Consider the following 18,934-nt stretch of genomic DNA (forward strand, 5'->3'; position numbering starts at 1 on the left):
AACCCTCGCGGATCCTGAGGTCCTCTGGCGCCGGCCTTTTATTTATTCCAAGGGTGAGGACCAAAATGCATGGCGAGGCTGCATTCAGCCATTTTGGTCCTCACTTTTGGAATAGCCTGCCAGAGGACGTCAGGTCTGCAGAGACTGTTGATATTTTTAAAAGGAAGCTCAAGACACATCTTTTTACTTTGGCTTTTAACAACTTTTAAATAATTTATCTTTTCTTTTGATTGAAGATTATTTTTATTTTATCTTACTGATTTTAATCCTTAGATTATACTACTGTTCTGCCTTTTAGTTTTGTTGCTCTCTGCCGTTGTTTCCTCATGGGGGGGGGGGGGGGGGGGGGCTTTCGCGTTGAGGGAGGGGTGGTTGCCCTTCCCTACACTTTGTGTGGGGTCCATCTGTCTAATCCGGACTGGGGTGGTGGTGGTGCCCCTGTGGCCGTGGGCTGTCATTCCCCTCGGCGCGGAGAGCTCCCCTTGGGTACCCTTTCCTCATATGGTTTCTCTGTGCCTTGTCATGTCTTTTTAACACATTTTATCAGGTTGTACACTTTGTGTGGGTGTGTGTGAGTGAGTGCTGATGTACTAGTGGATATATGTCTTGGGTTTGTTGGGAGGGAGGGCGTGAACAGATTTTTTTTTTTTTAATGTTTTGCTTTGGATGTTTCACAGCACTTTGAGTTGCATTTTTATGTATGAAAAGTGCTGTATAAATAAAATGAGATTGATAAGTATTTTAGGGAATTTGAATATATTTCTTATATGTTCTACACATGTTTTATACATGCACTCTAAAATGTTTCATATATGATACAAATAAGTATTCAATAAAACACACAATTTTTATCAGAACATTCATTCATTCATTATCCATACCGCTTATCCTCACAAGGGTCGCGGGCGTGCTGGAGCCTATCCCAGCTGTCTTTGGGCAGTAGGCGGGGGACACCCTGAATTGGTTGCCAGCCAATCGCAGGGCACACAGAGACAAACATCCGCACTCACAATCACACCTAGGGGCAATTTAGAGTATCCAATCAACTTACCATGCATGTTTTTGGAATGTGGGAGGAAACCGGAGTACCCGGAGAAAACCCACGCAGGCACGGGGAGAACATGCAAACTCCACACAGGGAGCCCGGAGCCGGGATCGAACCCACGACCTCTGAACTGTGAGGTGGACGTGCTAACCAGTCGACCACCGTGCCGCCCTTTATAAGAACATATTAAAGTTTATATTGAAAAACACTTCAACACAAAATAACATGTATAAATTGTGTTTATAGTTAATAACATGAATCAAGTGACATTTGACACTATAGTGGCACGGCAATCAGATCACAACAACGTGCAACAAAATTATGTCTCAATAATCATGAATCATCTCATCTGATTAAGATTTATTCATCCAATTTTAAAAAGGAAGTCAACCCATTTTTTTTTTTACAATATGTTGTATGTGCCTCCACTATTGCAAACCCTGCATTCTGATCAGTACTTTGTGGAATATGAGTTAAGCAGCAGAATTCAGCCGTACTTATCCATCTCAGGGGATGGCCATTTTTCCAACCACTGCCGACTAAAAATGACACAGTTGCTCAGGGATCATTTAACGACCAATCACAGCTTAGCTTTAGAAAACCGGTGAGCCATGATTGGTCATGATGTGAACCTTGAACAACTGTGATGTTATTATCACTTGACAGCAAGTGGCGAAATGGCCGTCCCCTGAGATCAATACAAACAGGTGGATTTTGCTCTTTCATTCATATTTCACAAACGCAACACATTCAGAATACCGTGTTTAGATTGGTTGGGCTGTATGGAACATATTATTATAAAGATTTGGGGGGGGGGGTTGACTTCCTCTTTGAACATATTTTCCAACAGATGGCACCGCAGAATAAAAAAAAAAATATATATATATATATATATATATATATATATATATATTTCCAACAGGATAACTGTCCATTGTAATGAAATAAAACAATAACCAGTGCAAAAAACAGAGCAACTAAAAAAACAGGACAAAAGTTCTTTAAGGCAATGCTACAAAGGATTGAACAAAATGACGTGCTTTTCGTTGTCAAATTGGCTGTATTCATATCAATTACATAAATCTTGCTGAGGGTGTGTATTTTCGAGAAGACCCGCCAACAATAGGAAGACACTTGGGGCAGTCATCAATCTCTGGTTACACCTAAACAAAAGTAAAATCAAAAGAAAAACAAAAGAATAAAAACAAAGACAATCAATCACCAGTGGCAAAATGTTTCTAATTGATCATGACTGAAACGTACGTACTGATGTTGGTTTGGGAGATATGTGGATGTGATTCTTGAACAACAGTGGCCTCATTCACTTTAAGCTTCATAGCTTCTGCTCTCTGTGACCTTACCCAAAATGAGGGTGTTCACAGCAGCTAATAGTGAATGAATTTCTGGAAAATAGACCCAACCCATTAACCACAACAGGACACCAAACAAGTTGTAAATACAAAATCTAAAATAAAATACCACTGTAAACAAAGTACACCTCTGCTTGTTTCAAGTGTGGCCGATTGGCCAGCTTTATCCCCTAACCCGTCCATCACAATAAAGTCAGAAACTATATACTGCACTAAAAAGTAGTTCCTTCAGTTTGTCGATTCGGACAGCTAGCTCACTAACTCGTCGCGTATTATGTGAGCAACGTGCCTGTCATAAAGCACCAGCGCATTAAGATTGCCGACCATTTATTGTGAATACAAAATATTTATTTTAAACGGTATCCTATTTCCTTTGTTGTAGCCTACTTATTTTCAATTAAATAAAATGAATTAATTATTTCTGCGGTGTATAACTACTAGATCACTTTGTTTTTCTGCTCGTCATGCATTGTGGTCTATATTAACCTGATGAGTGATCATCGATGTTCACTACTTTTCCAAGCGCATTGTGGGTAACTGAGTGCCCTACATTTATGCACATTCAGACAGAGCCTAAGAGGGAGCAAAATGTGGTGTTGGTTAGGGCTTCTAATGTTATTACAGGTTTATGCAACACCCTTCTGGGATCTTTTTTTTTCTTTTTGGGTACACTTGGAAGGCGTTCATGAGTGTTATGGGATACAAGCAGATGATAGCAAAGAATAACCCCGTCAACAGAAATCATGCCTTGGTTCATGTTGCTAACCCAGTCAGTACTTACTCCCCCACGCTGGATCACAAGCACCTTCATGGTTTGGTCTGAATGATCTTCACATTCTTCCTCCATGTTAAAAGAAACAAACAACTGCATAGAGATTTTACAGTTGAAGTCGGTATGAGGAAGGTGGTCCAATATGTTTCAGTTCCTCTCGTCAGTCAGTTGTTTCAGGAATTACACAATTCTTGCATCTACATTTTGCATGATCTAATTGAATAGAGAGGAGAGGAAAGAGTGTAAGAGAGTATCAATCATGTCATTTAACAACATACCAAGCAATACAGGAAAAGCTCTTCTTGAATTTCCCCAAGGTAAATGGAACAACAGATGATGGCATCCCTTTGTCATTGGTGACTGCTGGGATACATATTGGTAAAAAAAACACAGTGGAAGTCAGAGATTTACATGTTACACTGGAGCCTTTTGAAACACTAAAAGTGGAAGTTAAACCAAACTTTTTTTTTTACAAGAATATGTTCTATGTATGCCCAGTAGTTCAAACAAGGCATTCTGATATTGCATTTGTGGAATCAGAGTTAATCTACAGGTTTTTAGCCATCTCAGGGGGCAGCTATTTTGTCGACTGAAAATGACATAAATGCTCGGGGCTCAGGTAGTGACCAACCACAGCTCATCTGTTTTCTGAAGCTGAGCCATGATTGGTCATTATTTGGGCCCTGAGCAACTGCGGTGTCATTTTCTGCCCCCGAGATGGCTAAAAATGGGTTGATTTTGCTGCTTAAGTCATATTCCACAAACGCAATATTAATCAGAATACCTTTTTTCAGCTAGTGGGCCTGCATACAACACATTCTTGAAAAAAAATGTTTGGGTTGACTTCCACTTTAAGATTTTATCTAATACTGTTAAAAGAAGTGTGCATGACAAAGCAGTTGTATACAAAGTATTTTATGTTTAAGTCACTTAAATCATAAATAGCACATAAAAACATACCTAATTTGTTGTGTCTAAATGATGACGCATCTTGAAAACAGCAGCTCCACACTGTTTAAACAACACAATTAAGACGAGCGACAGATCACAAAGTTTAATTAAACAAAGGAGTGTTTCTTTGTGGGAAGACAAATTAAAATGTCTCACCTGAGCCTCAGTGAATAACGCAGACCACCTGTCTTACACGAAGATGACTGGCTGGTCTGTGTCCGACTCCGAAATGTCCTAAAGGTGCAGGAAAAATCAGAAAACAGCCTAATTTTGCCTCAAATAGCCGTTAAATGATGCTATTGCGTCACAGGTTACGTTCGCTTCCACCAGAGGCTAAATGCCTACTATTGTCACAGCTAAGTACAATAACGAGCGACTTAGCTCTTCATTTTGACAAAGTGATGTTAGCGAGATGCGAGGAAAGAACAATGCTTTTCTGTCAACTCAAATGTGTTTACCTGTTGCTATTGCTAACTTGCTACGTCGCTGATCGTTCGAACACCAACACGCGTGGCCAATTTAAACTTTCGGGAAGGACGCATGGCAAAGATGTACATCAAATACAACTTTCTATTCATGCATAAGAGAAGGCAATATGTAAAACAGTAATCTTCCATTAACTTCTGTACAGCACGCTGCAAGTGTAAGCAGACCAGGCTAACATTTGTCTTCTTCTTCGCTTACTTTCCGGCAGACTAGGCACAGTAAGTGCATTGCTGCACTCCACTGGTCAAGTGTCCCACACACACATAAGATCAACATCAGACCCCATCAAATTCTATTATACAGCTTAGTACTTTTTAAAACCCGCAATACCACCCTTTCCCTCTCCATCAATGAAACACCCATCCCCATCATCCCCCTCAAAGTCAACCCCCCAACACCCAACCTACTGAACGCACCAGCCATCACCACCTTTTCTTCCTCATATAGTGGACAATGTAGCAACACATGGCGGCACGGTGGTCGACTGGTTAGCACGTCCGCCTCACAGTTTAGAGGTCGTGGGTTCGATCCCGGCTCCGGCCTCCCTGTGTGGAGTTTGCATGTTCTCCCCGTGCCTGCGTGGGGTTCCTCCGGGTACTCCGGTTTCCTCCCACATTCCAAAAACATGCATGGTAAGTTGATTGGACTCTCTAAATTGCCCCTAGGTGTGATTGTGAGTGCGGATGTTTGTCTCTGTGTGCCCTGCGATTGGCTGGCAACCAGTTCAGGGTGTCCCCCGCCTACTGCCCAAAGACAGCTGGGATAGGCTCCAGCACGCCCGCGACCCTTGTGAGGATAAGCGGTTCAGATAATGGATGGATGTAGCAACACATGCTCCACCGGCTCCCTCACACCACACACCTCACAACAGCCATCGACATGCTTCCCCAATAAAAAAAAAATCCCACCGGGCAGCCCACAGTGGCCCAACCGAAGCCGGGACAAATGTTGTCGTCCCTCCTTGCAAAACCTAAGGGAGAAGTACCCCCCACCAATGGATGAATTTGAAAACATTGCCTCCCCCTCCCCTCAGTGCTCCACAGTCGTTGCCATTTCAGTAATACAATTTCCCTGATTTTAGCACGACATTCCATCAACCCAATTGGTACTCTTAAGCCGCACACACGGATGGGTAACAGCATATTTAGCGACTGTATCCGCCACCTCATTGCCCGCAACACTCACATGTGCCGGCACCCACAACAACCCGACCCTACAACCAACCACCTCCAATCTATAAAGCAACATATGAATTTCAGCCACAATATCGGGTCGACCGAAACCACCACCCCTCACAAACACACAATTACAGAAGAATGAAAATAATTCTACTAGCCAATTCATATTTTTTCCATTCCCCCCTCTACAGTGTATTTTTATAAATTAATATATATGGCTTTGACATCAAAATCAATCTAAATGAATTTTTAAAATAATTTAGTATTACTTTTTCTGAAATAAATCAAAATTTATATGCTTTTTTCCATTGTAAAATGTAGAACGTTGATCATATTGATTTCAAAAGTCATCATTAATTAAAACAAACATACCCTTAAACAATCATTATCGAAAAATGTTGGTTGATAATTCAATAGTTTTTATTTTTGTTTTTGTAGATTTTTCGGTAGTGACTGCAAAGTTTCGGTAGTGACCATACTTGTTATAACTGGTTGTTTACGTGATGTATCAGTTGCTCTGCAGTTGCTATGGTCCTTTTCTGCTTTGTCCTTTATGATGTCATACAGGCTTGAAGTCTTACAGTTTAAATCTTTGAGTTACACACTGACACATTGTCAGTACGTCAAACCTTCTTGGAGTGAGGATGCACTCTCTTCCCGTCCTGATCTCTGTTGTTACTTTGTATTTTTCTTGATAAAAACTTTTTACTCTTCAACTTCCGTGTCATATCTGCTAATGGATCCAAATCCCGATCCTCACGTGACAGAACGTACTGACCTGTCATGGACCCAGCAGACTCAATCCCTCAAGCCAACACCTCACCACCTGACATCAGCACCTGACATCACCACCTGCTCCTAAACATCCCTCCACCTCCAATCAGGTAGTGATTGTCTCACCGGGTGCTGCTTTGCCTTTTCACTGGAAACCTCTCGTGTTACTCCACCACGATGGGTCGCTCAAGCCGTCGCAAGTCACGGTCTGCCTCCAACCGCCCTCTGGCTGCTGACCACCCCCAAACCCTTCGTGTAAGCTCTGTCTTTTCTTCCATGTCTCTCTCATCTTTGCCACCTACTTGTCCTAATTTTGTACAGTCCCCTTCTAGTTTAACAGCCGATGTTTTGTTTTTAGACTCTTGATTTTTCTGACTGTGAAGATGGCCATGATTTGGTTAATCTCCTTTCTGATTCTGATTCTGACATTGATTTTGGGCTTCCTGCTTTTTCAAGCCCTCCTCAGTTTTTGTATGATGATGATCCCTTAGTTTCCGAATCAGATTTTGACACTGATTTTGGCCAAGTCACTATTCAACCCCTTGTCAATTTTTGTCACGTTTTTCCTGATGATGATTCCTTAGTGTCCACTCCAGAACACTTTTCATCAGACCCTGAGGAACCCCACATCATGGCCATCCAATCTGATTCAAAACTTCCAATGGTCACAAAGTAACTTGTTTCCTCTAAGTAAGACATAAAACCAGTTTAGAACTGTTCCATTTAATCGTACCCAAATTTCCAATCTGTTCAACAGTATGTTATGATCAATTGTATCAAATGCTGCACTGAGATCCAAAAAGACTAGCACCGACACCAATCCTATGGTGTTCAATGTCATGTCATTCAGTACTTTGATAAGAGCTGTTTCTGTACTGTGATGAAGTTGGAATTCTGATTGGGATTTATCAAAAAATCTGAGTTGATTAAAAACTACTTTCTCCACAATCTTTGATAAGAAGGGAAGGTTTGAGCTGGGTCTATAATTTACTAACTAAAGACTCATCCAGTGTTCTTTTTTACAAGGGTCTTGATGGCAGCTACTTTCTTTATACAAAATGTATGACTGATGGTATTGAGTAAGACATATAAGGCATACATGATTATAAAATATATGAATTTCATGCAATTTGTTTATAGCACACAAGATCCACATATATTTCAGTTGAAACTGATCATTTTCATATGCTATTTTTATAAGACTTTTTTGCAGAGCTGGGCACTTGACCCTTTTTTGCCCGTCCGGCCGCGACCCTCTACCCTTGTACCCTTCCGGCAGCAACGCCCCGGCCATACTCATAAACATTGTCGGCCCCTGCCCCGTTCCTAGATGACACTAAATTCTACACAATGGCCCTTTAAACAGACATGTCAAGAAGAAAATGATATTCTGAGTGTCCTCCAGTGTTTCCATCCATCCATCCATTATCTGTACCGCTTCTCCTCACAAGGGTCGCGGGGCGTGCTGGAGCCTATCCCAGCTGTCTTTGGGCAGTAGGCGGGGGACACCCTGAACTGGTTGCCAGCCAATCGCAGGGCACACAGAGACAAACAAACATCCGCACTCACAATCACACCTAGGGGCAATTTAGAGTATCCAATCAACTTACCATGCATGTTTTTGGAATGTGGGAGGAAACCGGAGTGCCCGGAGAAACTCCAGTGTTTCTTTTTTTTTTAGAGTATTCTAAAATTTCACAATACTAATTATTTTAGTTTCTTTTTTTTTAGAGTATTCTAAAATTTCACTATACTAATTATTTTAGATTCGGTGCACTTTTAACTACCCTTTCACAGGTAAAAAAGATAACAAAATATTTTTCGATGATTTACCATTATATATAAAGGTTTTTAATTCATTTACCTGATTGTGGTAATGTGGTTGATACAAAAGCGGAACAACGCTACCTGGGGACTTGCACCCCAGGAATATTGAGCAAAAAATAAAGGCACTTATTTAAAATATCCACACGACGAGAGGTGATGACAAATGATCGCTTCTTTATTAACACGATTCATTAAAATGAAAAACTAAATAAGGGAAATGGTATGAGACCTGCCACAAGAGGACAAAGACAAGACCAGGGGCTTACCATAACAGCGGTAACAAAAAGGGGAGGATCCAAAACTACACAACACCCTTGAACTGCTAAAGTAAAGCCTCTCCTTTCAAAACAGCACTTAAAAACAGTAATCCATGCCTTTGTTACATCTCAGATGGATTGCCATAATGTATTCTGGAGTCAGCCAATCCTCCCTCAAGCATCTCTAGTTGGTCCAAAATGCTGCTGCTCACCTCTCAGCTGGAGCTCGTAAGAGGGAACACACATCTCCAGTTCTGGCATCCCTTCACTCGCTCCATATACATTTTGAGTTTATTTTAAGATTATTTTGGCGGGGGTCTTTAAATATTGAAATGGTCTTGCCCCACCTTACCTCTCTGAGCTCCTATGCCTCTTATGTACCTGCCTGGAACCTCAGGTCAGTGGACCGGATGCTATTGGAGGTACCGATGACTAAGCAGAAGCTCACAGGGGATTGAGCTTTTTCTGTTGCCGGTCCCTTGTTTTAGAATGACCTTAGGCTTAACATTAGGCAAGCGTCCTCTCTGTCCATCTTTAAAACTCCTCTTAAAACACATTTTTATTCTTTGGTTTTTGACTCAGCATGAAACTCGGTATTGTTTTAGTGTTTTATTATGTTTACTGTTGTTATGTTATTCATTCATTCATTATCCATATCGCTCATCCTCACAAGGGTCACGGGTGTACTGGAGCCTATCCCAGCTGTCTTCGGGCAGTAGGGCGGGGGACACCCTGAATTGGTTGCCAGCCAAATGCAGGGCACACAGAGACAAACAACGTTGTTATGTTATTAATTTATTATTTTAACTCATTGTTTGTATATGTGCAATTTTTTCTTGATGTACAGTACTTTGTATGCAGCTGTGGTTGTTTTTAAAGTGCTCTGTAAATAAAGTTGAGCTGAGTTGAGTTAATAAAGACAACATTCATCTTAGATATCGTAATTTCTCTAAATTTAGAGGGGGTATTATAAACAAGTACACAAAAATACATCACACTGTATAGATTTTTACTGATACCTAGGGGTTTTGAAAAAGGTAATGTCTAATGTTACAAATTTAAATTTGTAAATATTATTTTTATATATCATCGCTGTCCTGTGAAAAACATTCATGTCCAATTTTGGAAAAAAAAAATGTTCGCGTTAATGCGATGTCTGTAATGCGGAAACACTATTCACATAAAAAAAAAGAAAATAGAAAAAAATGGACATAAGTGTTTTTCACAGGACAGCAACGATATGGTGGTTTTGACATAACTTTTCCACAGAAATAGGACCGATTAGTGTGTTCCACTTGTGTATTTTTGGTGTGGCAGACTCGTTTATCCTCCAAGTCTTGTGTAGCTTCAAGAAGTATGCTCAGTAAAGTGTTTTGCAACAAACCACCGACTAGGGATGGGTACCAAAGACGTGATTTTTTTGCTATGGACCGATTTGGGTCAGTACTACCAAGCACTGATTCACATGAACTCAAACGGTACCATGTTTTGGTTCCGAAGTGCGTCTTTCTAAGTTGTGACTCTGCGGGAATGGAACAGTTTGCGATTTTCCATGGTGCAATTGAATGCACCATTGCACGGACACCAGCGTAATTACGTCACCCAGTCACACAGACTTTCCTCACACAAGGTTATTGTACATTTCTGCATTGGAAATGAGTGGTACTTGGTCGCCACCAAGCCAAACAAATGCAATTTATGAAGTATATTGTAGCAATGGTGAAGCCTCACACTTCCTAGCATGTTTTGGTTGAGCGTGGGGAGGTAGTACAAAAGTACCAAAAATTGAACCAATTGGGTACCCGTAATGATTCCCAGGTACTGGGACTTGGAACTGAACCGGTTCAAATGTAACCTCCTACGCCGCACTTTCTTCGGCACCACAATGACATAATTCTCGCTGGATGAAAAAACGGATCAAGGCAAGGAACAAGTAAATCAGCGTAAATAAACATAAACATGTCATGTCATGTCATCTTCCAAACCGCTTATCCTATATAGGGTCGCGGGGAGTTGCTGGAGCCTATCCCAGCCGTCAATGGGCGAAGGCAGACTACACCCCAAACTGGTCGCCAGCCAGTCGCAGGGCACATAAACATAAACATGTCTTACTCAATAACAAGTTTTGTATAAAAGTGGGTATCCCAGATGGCAAGAATTTCCCAACGCAAGTTTTTTTTTCACATCGACATACTTTTTTGCAATGCGCGGTCCTCTTCTGAGTTACTTGGTGCATATCCAGGAATGTTTTTTTCTTCTCTAGAGTGCTCTTTTTCATGTGCGTTCCCTCCCTCCAGTATTGTTCTCACAGGCATAGTCTGTCCTCTAGTGGACGCCCATTTTACTGACGAGGAAGAAGGTGGATAGCAATTTTGTTTTGTTAACTAACTGTTAACATTGAGTACAAACCTTATCCCTTTGCATGCGAAGTATGTCCTTGTCTGGGACATCTCTACACTGTAAAAATCTATCCAAACCTGAGGAGTCATGCCAGCTCCGCTATACACTGAAAGCTATGACCTGGAAGTGGAAGACGTTCATTCTCTTCCTAAAATAACATTGCATTATTGTGCAATAATTATTTTTATTGTGAAATGCAATAAAAACTGAAAACGTCTTGCATTAAAATGTAAACGTTTTGGCAATAAAATGCAATAGTATTGCATTATTACACTATCTTAGATATTCTCGTGATGTCCCCTGGCTTGCTCTGGACCGCATAATCATCATCATCATCATCATCACATCATGACGGTCTTGTGTTGGCAGTTAAATGCTATCTTGCTTATCAATCAATCAATCAATCACATTTTATTTATATAGCACTTTTCATACATAAAAATGCAACTCAAAGTGCTTTAAAACATTCAAAGCAAAACATAGAATTATCTTCAATCAAAAGAAAAGATAAATTATTTAAAAGTTGTTGAAAGCCAAACTAAAAAGGTGTGTCTTGAGCTTCCTCTTAAAAATATCAACAGTCTCTGCAGACCTGACATCCTCTGGCAGGCTATTCCAAAGGTTCACTCACGGTACTCCCATCCGGCATTTGGATGTGCATAGGAAATTCACCAGCGAATAAGCTTTAAAGCGGAAGTCAACCCAAACATAATTTTTTTCAAAAATACGTCCTATTCAGGCCCACGAGTTGAAACGGCATTCTGATCAATGTTGCGTTTGTGGAATAGTAGTTAATCCACCCATTTTTAGCCATCTCTGCGGGCAGCCATTTTGTCACTTCTGTCGACATAAAATGACATCACAACTGCTCAGGGCTCAGGTAACGACCAATCACGGCTCACCTGTTTTCTGAAGCTGAACCATGATTGGTTGTTATTTGAGCCGTGAGCATCTGTGATGTCATTGTCAGTCGACAGAAGTGACAAAATGGCCGCCCCCTGAGATGGCTAAAAACGGGTGGAATTTGCTGCTCAAATTATATTCCACAAACACAATATTAATCAGAATGACTTTTTTCAATTAGTGAACCTGCATAGAACATATTCTTGAAAAAAATATGTTTGGGTTGGCTTCTCTTTAAATCATGTTTATGCGTGCAAAACGGATGTTTTTTGGAGGGGCGGAATGTAAGGATGGAAGCACTTTAAAGGATGAGGACGGACAGAGTTGGAGGACGACTATTTTTATGAACAAGGACAGAGTGACGAGGATGGAAGGGTACCCAGATCGCGAATGGAGGATGGAGGACAGACTGGCAAAAAAGAGTAGAGTGCCCATCTTGGGATTTTTCTAACTCTCAGTGACACTTCTGGACTTTTCATCTGGACTTTTCATCAGGTGTTTTTGGCAGTACTTGTGATCAAACTGCTCCCCTTTCTAGGGTTTGAAGGTTGCAATGTCCTGACTCGTGATTCAGATCATTCCACCGACCCTATAGTACTTACAAAATATTTGGGATACTTGGCTTTGTGTTGAAATTTGAGGATAAACCTCAAATGCCCTCTGACCTTTACAAGTGAACTCAATTTTAATTAACTTTTGAATCCAAGTGTCCAACTGTTCAGTGTTTCAATACTTTTTGCAATACTTTTTACAAACTGGCTTTTCTCTAACAAAGAGCTGAATGGCAACATTCACAACGCGATCCCTGGTTCTGTTAGAATTGCCATTTGAACAGTACTCTTCATCATGAAATTGATCAGCGGTACCTCATTATTGTGAGGCTTTAAACAGAATGTTTTCAGATTGATTTGGTCACTGATCTGAAGTGTCACTGAGTATCAGCAGAAGGCTGCCAAAAGAGCTTCAGACAAGACCGGAAGAGTCACAAAACACCACAGAAGTTGACATCCGAACAAATATGATCGATTTCATCAGTGAGCTGCCTTTTATTTCTAAAATTCTGGAAAAAGTGGTGCACTCACAGTTAAAATCTTTCTTGGGTGAGCATAATGCCATGGAGGTTTTCCAGTCAGGCTTCAAGATGATGCATAGCACAGAGTCAGCCCTGTTGCATATTTTTAATGATGACCTCCTGGCAAATGACACTGGAGCCTATGTCTTGTTTTGTTGGATTTGACTGCAGCATTCGACAAGGTGGGCCACGGTATTCTTTTGGCTCATTTGCAGCACCAAGTGGGCATTAGTGGAAGCGCTCTAGAATACTTTAGATCCTATTTGGCTGGCAGGGATTTTTCTGTTCGTCTAGGTTCCTCTAAGTCCCGCTTTGCCCCTCGTATGGTGTTCCACAGGGTTCTATTTTGGGGCCCTCGCTGTTCGCGTTGTATTTGCTGCCCCTGGGTTCCATCCTTCAAAAACATGGTATTTCCTTCCCCTGCTATGTGGATGACAGTCAAATCTATGTCCTGCTGAGCTAAAAAAAAGACACTTTCTCCTTATGACCACTTTTGTTCTGTCTAGAGGACATCAAAGCCTGGATGTCACTACATTTCAACAAAACGAAAACAAAAGTTATGGTGTTCGGTCCTAGTGGCTCTTCTACATCCCACCCAGTTGGCCTGGCCCCTTTGGCTTCATATCTAAAGCCAACAGTCTCAAACTTGGGTTTTAATTGGATACTGACACAATGGTAGTTTGTCAAGGTTGGTAGTCGGAAATGCTAAAGGAAGCCCGTTTAAAATTATAGGCGGACCTGCCTATAGGCGATTACTCTTTTTCTGGCCGGACAAAAAGGCGGGTAGACGGACAGCGGAAGGTGATAAACGGACAGCGAATTTATAGAACAATGCCAAGCTCTGTTAAAACCCGACTCATTTTCTTCCTGCTTATATTTTGAAGTTAATTGTCCTTGAGTACCCCACTCAAATGCTGCTATTGTATTTTTTTTTCTTTTCACTCATAGGTTAATAAAGTGTAAAATAGGTTGCTCCTATTTTTCTGTGTAATCGTGTGGATATTGCTGCTGCTAATTTCCATCATAAGCTGATTAAAGTCATCCATCCATCCATCCATCCATCCATCCATCCATCCATCCATCCATCCATCCATCCATCCATCCATCCATCCATCCATCCATCCATCTATCTATCTATCTATCTATCTATCTATCTATCTATCTATCTATCTATCTATCTATCTATCTATCTATCCATCCATCCATCCATCCATCCATCCATCCATCCATCCATCCATCCATCCATCCATCCATCCATCCATCTATCCATCTATCCATCTATCCATCCATCCATCCATCCATCCATCCATCCATCCATCCATCCACCCATCCATCCATCCATCTATCTATCCCTCCTTCCCTTCCCTTCCTCCAGCCATCAGCCACCTCAACCCCTGTTCAGGGTGATAGGCTGGATCACTCTGTCACTTCCTTGCTGACGTCACAACCTTGTTGTGCTGATGGGCAGCTCCCACTTGAAGTCCCTGTTGATGGAGGTGGAAGAGTCTGTGAGGGTGTGGCCTTCCTGAAGTCCAGGGTCTTCTCCTTTGATTCTGTTTTGAGCATTAGCACATTTGAGCTTTAGGGTTGGTCAAAGTCTCGAGGCTATCCTATTTACAAACAAGTAAAATTCCAGAAGGCTGTTTGAATTTAGAATTTTTTGTAAGATGTTATTTTGCTGATCAATCCCAGGCTTTGCCATCTGAATGAACCGAATCATGTACAATTTCTTGTAAGAGCACGATGATCATGCTTAATTTGTTTTTCCAGTCCTTTCACAAGGTATTGGAATAGTTTATTAGGCTTTTTATTATCCTTCTTTTCCCCCCAGATAGTGTCCGAAAACTGTGACTTGTGCAATAATCTCTTAAACAGGCTCAGCAGGCAATTTAAACAGACTCAGTGGGGAAAGTAATAACTAAGTGATCAAAATACAGAGCACAAAAAAAAAAACCTCAGCAGAAAAAAACACTAACGTTAACTTAATCCTTCATGCTTATTAATAAGTTGGGACACTATGTGGAATGAGGTGGAAAAGCACTGAAAAGCGCACACTGGTAATTTATCTCAAGATTATTCTGTAGTAAACGATGATGAATTTAAATTCAGATTCACTGTCTTGCTGCATTTTATTTCTAAAGTAACACTGGTGAAAGCACACATGCACAACAATAACAATATTGTTTTTGTCCTCTGCCTGTCCTGTCTTTGGCATGACCCTTGACCCTGACTTTAACAGATTCAATAATCCTTTCAAATTCACTCTGATCTTATTTTCTCATGCATGGTCATGCACAGAAGCAACAGCCAACTGACACTGCTGCCACTATGCAGCCCTTTTTCAAAAAATCTTTTAGTGAAAAGGGATTCTGCATTCACAATACACTTAATTTTAACAACACAAAAAAGTGTAAACCTAACAATACTTTTTTTGAAAACATTCGCCCTATTGCATGAAAAATTACACTCAATCTCTTCCACCTCTCCCCAACTGGGCTCTTGTGAACTGCACAGAGAAATTTCTTGCCTTCCTGTAATATGGCGTTAAGTAGGTTACTTAATGCTAGAAATTATCTAATTTGTCTTAATTGGTCTCAAAATGATTTGTTTACTATGAATAATTGATCTTTGTTCATCTAACAATGCTAGTTCTTGCAGAGCAATTAATTGCTCTTCCAGGAGATGGCAGAAGGTACATAAATATAATTGCCTTGTCTCAAGTCTTGAATATGTGCTTTGGCCCAATAAAGGTTGGGAAACACTGCAACACAAACGTTTCAATGCATCTGACTCATTGCATGTTAAATAAATGAAAATCATTCTTTCAATTCATCAGTTACACAATTGAAAGACATACTTTCAATTCATCAGTTACACAATTGAAAGACATACATTTTCAAAGACACTAGACTCACTTCCTGACCCCTAAAAGCACAGCCACATTCTTCACATTGGGCATCTCTACCAGAAAGGAAGTAACCGACACATCTGTTTTCTAATTCCAGCTCCCCTGAGACTCCCTGCAGTGGTTAAGGATCTAGTGGCTCTGCTGATGGTCTGATGGCCTTTTTGAGAAAATACCTTTCGCCATTAGTGTTCAATGGTTATTATTGATCCAGCATTGATTGTTATCAGGGTTCTTGACAGTGTTTTTGCTCAGCCAAGCTTGACTCCTGTTAGTTTTTCTGAACCATCCATCCATCCATCCATTGTCTATACCGCTTATCCTCACAAGGGTCGCGGGGCGTGCTGGAGCCTATCCCAGCTGTCTTCGGGCAGTAGGCAGGGGACACCCTGAATTGGTTGCCAGCCAATCGCAGGGCACACAGAGACAAACATTTCTGAACCAGTTTGTACAAATGTTGCTTGTCAGCACTGCAGGGGTCTGGAATTTAAACATGTTTTATTTTGTAACACTAGACTAAGTAGGGGAAGGTCGGAAATCAAAGGAAAGCTTTGGTGAGCTTTGGTCAAGCTGATCCTTCGTGTTGCTGACCTCAAATTCATGAAAAGGTTTCTTTAATATTGTATTGATGAAATTGGCTCACATTAGCCAAATTTATCAGCTTCCCTTGCGCAAAGCATGGGGGCTGATCTTTTCGCCCCACCCCAGGCCCCCGCCCACCGCGGACGCAAGTTTTGACAGAGAACCGAGCGCAGTGTCCCCGGACAGAGCATTTGGCATGTTGCGGTGCAGAGATTATACACACCGTTTTTGTCCGAGCGGGTCTCCAACCCGCGACCCTTCGTTTCAGAGGCAGTTCTGCATTCCTACGTGACTTTGCGTAGTCCCACGCGTGCGTAGAAAATTCGATTCATGCCCGCAAAGAAAAGCATTTTCATCCATAACATTTGTCATATTAGTTTGGCAGTAAATAGTTTATATAATACACATTAGGCTTACGGTAGTAACTGTACATCCCCATCTTCATAATTCAAGCACTCCTAATATAAACGCCCTTTTTAAAATGAGAGATCACTGTTTATTAGTATAAATTTATCTTTAATTATGTTTACTTAAGCATACATTTGTTGTTGATGTAGTAGCGTGAGTCTATTTGTGCTCACCCTTGACAGCTAAGTAAACATTGTATATTCCAGTTTAGTAGCAATTAAAATGAAATTACAATGACATGGAGTCTGTTTGTGAATAGGAGGGCGGCAGAAGATGTCAAGAGAGGCAGGAGGCTGAGTGAAGACTGACGGAGGCTGGGGAGGATACCACCAAAAGCTTGGTTGTGGCATCAGCTCTGGCTTCCTTGTTTTGGCATTGCCCCTAAACACCGTCTTCCTGATCCAGTCCTGCTGGAATGATGGGAGTTGCTCTTTCCAGTGGATAAGAAGCTCTGCAGGTGGATGGAGCGCTTTCCCAGGACTCCACAACGCTGGAGGGACGGACACAAGCAGAACCAGAGGCAGGACCAGGGGGGCAACAGTAGCAGGGATAGCAGCAGGGCGTCTAGCGACAGCTGTGGGGTTTGTCCTTTTCCAATCTGCTGGGCAGTCACTATGGTTAGAACAATTAACACAAATCATGCATGATTAGTAGTAAGGCAGCATGATGATGAAAGTCTAGAATTATGGAAGGAGGCAGTGAAAATCATCCTTTTTTCACCCAAGCATCATTAGGTCAAATACAAGACGGAAAGGGAGATGGAATGTACAGGCATCGAGCAAAGCAGCTCAACCACATACTATGAGTGCTATTAAACTACACAACTACAGTCCAGGGAGAGCAGGGGATGTGTGAAAAATAGGGGAAATTAGCTGAGCCGGTGGTGACGATCAAACCAAATAAATACAATTACGTACACCTTTATCCCTTTGGCGAGGTGCACTCAAAGTGAATGCAATTTTCACAAGTGCCATTTTTCTGTATCGTAAAAGAAAACTTTTTAAGTCATTAAAAAAATATTGTTTGCAATATTTTGGGATTACATACCTGGAGCAATTTGTTCCTCAGTTTGTGAGGCCACAGTTACCATCTTCCACCTCAATCTCATTTAATAAAAACAATAGCACTTGCTTTTATGTTTTTACATTGTTCCGTTCGACATTGTTGAATAATATAAACAAGTACAACAATCTAGCTTTTATGGCGAACAAGTACATGTATAAGTGCAACACATGATTACATAATATCAAAGGAAGTTTCACTTTAAATATCATAAAACACCTCTGAATACAAAGGGTAGAGTTTATAGAATGTCCCGTCTTCGACCTCTCTGTGCTGCCTTGAACTCCAGCTCCAACCGCCAGCCTCACTGACCACAGCGAAGTAAACATTTCGGAAGTATGTCGACTGTATGGTGACCAGATTTTGATTTCCCAAAATGAGGACACCCGGCCTGGCCTCGAGATACTGAAATGATACTCAAAGATGCCATACATAATAACTCTAATACAGTATATTTAAAGTAGTGCCGCACAATATTGGAAAAAATGCAATCTATAGGTGTTGCTAATATTTAATTTATTAATTTATTACGGTTAATTTTATTGCAATATTTAACATGTAAATGAAGAAATGACATCTTTCGTTCTGCATTCTGCACTCCATGAGACATTATCACAATGACAATATTTTTTCAGTATGCAATACAGCCCTCATTTAAATGATGCTTTCTCTGTATGGGGCACGTTTTAAAAAAGGGACGGACTAAGTAAGGGCGGAGGTGGATTTCAGTCCGCTGTGCAATGCACACGTTCGGTCTGCACGGTGGGGAGAAAAAAAGGGAGCAGAAGAAGAATGAGATGAAAAAAAGGAGAAGAAGGAGCGCTCGCGTTCGACCGCTGGAAATTTTAAACCTGAATGCTGCAGCCGCTTCATTCACATCCGAGAGGGAAGGGGCTTTGCTTGGGAGTAGACGACGACTGGCAAAACAAAAAGTTTCGACAT

The 18,934-nt window shown here is 41.1% G+C and overlaps 2 long non-coding RNA genes across 2 annotated transcripts; one reads left to right on the plus strand and one right to left on the minus strand.

Moving 5' to 3' along the window:
• Positions 1-3,298: 3,298 nt before the first annotated feature.
• On the minus strand, positions 3,299-4,372 carry LOC147136048 (uncharacterized). Its single transcript, XR_015089490.1, has 3 exons — positions 4,295-4,372; positions 4,148-4,198; positions 3,299-3,400 (listed from the first exon to the last, which is right to left on the minus strand). It is a non-coding gene; the product is annotated as an uncharacterized LOC147136048 (long non-coding RNA).
• A 2,057-nt stretch (positions 4,373-6,429) lies between these two features.
• On the plus strand, positions 6,430-18,061 carry LOC147136049 (uncharacterized). The gene is made up of 2 exons (XR_015089687.1): positions 6,430-6,831; positions 17,190-18,061. It is a non-coding gene; the product is annotated as an uncharacterized LOC147136049 (long non-coding RNA).
• The last annotated feature ends 873 nt before the right edge of the window (positions 18,062-18,934 follow it).

This window comes from Filicampus tigris, chromosome 14 (assembly GCF_054856515.1).
Source record: "Filicampus tigris isolate MCC_2025a chromosome 14, RoL_Ftig_1.0, whole genome shotgun sequence".
In the NCBI taxonomy this organism is placed as follows: Eukaryota; Metazoa; Chordata; class Actinopteri; order Syngnathiformes; family Syngnathidae; genus Filicampus; species Filicampus tigris.